Raw genomic sequence first — 2,922 nt, 5'->3', positions numbered from 1 at the left:
TTTATTTTACAGAGATCACAAGTAGTCAGAGAGGCAGGCAGAGAGAGAGAGAGGGGGAAGCAGGCTCCCTGCTGAGCAGAGAGCCCGATGCGGGGCTCGATCCCAAGACCCTGAGATCATGACCTGAGCCGAAGGCAGAGGCTTAACCACTGAGCCACCCAGGTGCCCCAATGTGGGTTTTTTTTTTTTAAGTAAAATAGTTATCCAGCCTCTTATGCCAAAATGTGTTGTGCATATACCATTATAATTAGCATACCCTCTATAGCAGACAAAATTGTACTTTAAATTATATTTCATGTTATAACTATATTAAAATATAAAGTGAAAATGATTTATCAATTCCTTTTAACAGTACTAGTAAATTCAGCAGTAGATATAAAGCACAAAGTCTAAGTAAAATATGACACAGGAAGTATAATAATGTAATTCTCACTTGTCATAATTCGTTATGAATATAAAAAGACAAACTTTTAAAATATTATATTAACTAAGATTCTGGCAATAGCTTCATGTAACAAGACACGGCACACCAGACCTGCCACTCAACTTGTTTATGGCAGGTCTCAGCTTCAATATAAGCTGTTTCCAAAAAAATCAAAAGTTTGCTTTTTTAACAAGCTAAGTATCTTGGCATGTATGCCATTTGAGATAGTAAGGAATTTAAGATAGCAAGAATAAAGAGTTAATAAAAGCCAAATATTGCAGCCAAACCAAAATTCATACAAAAATAAAATAACTATCACAGGTTACATAAAATTTTCCTGACTGGTTAAAACCTAGCAGTATAAAACATGCATTTTAGAATGTTTAGCTGACAAGTTCAAAAAGTACCAGTGTCTATTTGAAAAGATTCCTCTCTAAAACCAACATGCGGTCAAAATTAATTTAAATGTTATAACATATTCTAATGCTAGAAAACATGCAGTATTGTTGAAGTGGAGGAAAATCTCAGAGCTTCTGAGGCTCTGTCATGCTGCAAAGGACTGTGTCTCTGGTTCACTGAAAACAGCAAATAACAAGAGTCCAAGGATATCAAAGGACAGGACTGCTATACCCAGCTCTGACCTCCCCTGAAGCATGGCTGTTGTGTCCACAAAGTAGGATGTGAGGGGCACCTGGGTGGCTCAGTTGTTAAGCATCTGCCTTGGGCTCAGGTTATGATCCCAGGGCCCTGGGATAGAGTCCCACATTGGGCTCCCTGCTCAGTGGGAAACCTGCTTCTTTCTCTCCCACCCCCCCCCTGCTGGTGTTCCCTCTCTCACTATCTCTCTCTGTCAAATAAATAAATAAAATCATTTTTTTAATAGAATGTGAGGATAAAAAACACGCTATTCCGCTATTCTCCTAGTTAAAGAGATAGCAAGCCACCCCCCCACCCCGAAAGCTCCCTCATCAGGTAAATAAAAGTAGATAAGTGTGGGGGAAAATACACTTACCTACAGAGTAAAGATTCTGAGATACCAATGTAAGCTTATTTCAAAATGTTATTTCAAAAATGTTAACTAGAGTAGTCTGGTCATTTCTAATTACATCTTAATGATGTATCAAAATTCTATTTCTGTAGATTTAACATTAATACTTCTAGTCAAAAGCATTAACTTTATCCCCGTGTATCTTAACCACTAGCACAACTACAGTGTATTATCTCTCAGAGTTGTTAAGCACCAGAAGAGAAAAAAATAGATATTCCAACAGCAGGCAACAATGATGGCCCTTTCACACATCAGCATCCAAGTGGCTACCGAATAGTCCAGGAGTAATTCTAAAAATAAGGAAATGCATGCATTTTAGTAATTATGTTATAATTTTCACAGTTGAAATTTCCTTAAACATTGCACTTTCTTTGTAAAGGAATCCTTATTATTCTTACTGCAACCATGAGTCCAAACTTGAACGAGAAGCTCTCTTTTTCTTCTTCTGTGTTTCTTCTGCTTCTTTTTTTTTTCTGTTACTTTTTCTTGTTCTTCACTGCTTTTCTTCTTTTTTGCTTGTACCTTCTTAATATAATCTAATTCTAATAAGGACTCAGATGATAGATGATAAAGATTTATTTTCTATATATATATATATATTGAAAATATATATATATATATATATATATATATTGCTGAATCTGTTCATATCCTTTTATTTGTCAGTTGCGTCCTTTGACTTCTTTTTCTTTTTTAAACTATCCTTACTATCCGGTTCAGTTTCTGACATGGAACTTTCAGAAGCTTTTGTGAATGGTCCTTTTTGTTTTTCTTTGCTTTTTATCCTCACCTTTATAATCAGAAGAATTTCCAGAAGAATGAGAGCCTGATGGAGAAGATACCTACCAGATATCTCCTTTTCTCTTTTCTTTTCTGTCTTTTTTTTTTTTATGAGCTCTCATTTCCCCCTTAATAATTTCACCCTGTGTCCCTGCATCTTTCTAGTTCTTTCTTCCAGTTTTCATTTATTTTTTTCTTCAAATTCAGCCAATGCCTTGGAGCCTTTTTCTTTTCTAGTTGTTCTTTCACTTCTTCCCAGGTAGGCCTTGGTCACTTCAGATAATCTTGGATCATTGGCTGTGAACACTGGTTTGGACCCCTTGATCTGGGCATTGCTATTGGGTTCATATAGATTACTTGATTGTTCTGCTTCCCCGTGGTGTGGGACTGACTGAGCAGACACCGAGAGAGATCAGACCAGAGAGCTTTATGGCTTTTTTAGATTTGGGGGGCGGGGGACATTATTTTCTAGAAGTTTTTGTTGGGTGCCTGGGTGGCTCAGTGGGTTAAGCCTCTGCCTTCTGCTCAGGTCATGATCTCAGGGTCCTGGGATCAAGCCCTGCACTGGGCTCTCTGCTCAATGGGAAGCCTGCTTCCCTCATCTCTCTGCCTGCCTCTCTGCCTACTTGCCATCTCTCTCTCTGTCAAATAAATAAATAAAATCTTTAAA

At 37.5% G+C, this 2,922-nt stretch overlaps 1 pseudogene; it reads right to left on the bottom strand.

Moving 5' to 3' along the window:
• Positions 1–487: 487 nt before the first annotated feature.
• Positions 488–2,621, bottom strand: LOC101691833 (annotated as a pseudogene).
• Between the last annotated feature and the right edge of the window lie 301 nt (positions 2,622–2,922).

Source organism: Mustela putorius, unplaced genomic scaffold (assembly GCF_011764305.1).
Source record: "Mustela putorius furo isolate JIRA1106 unplaced genomic scaffold, ASM1176430v1.1 tig00003846_pilon_pilon_pilon, whole genome shotgun sequence".
Lineage (NCBI taxonomy): Eukaryota > Metazoa > Chordata > Mammalia > Carnivora > Mustelidae > Mustela > Mustela putorius.
This window is presented reverse-complemented; position numbering and strand designations above follow the sequence as displayed.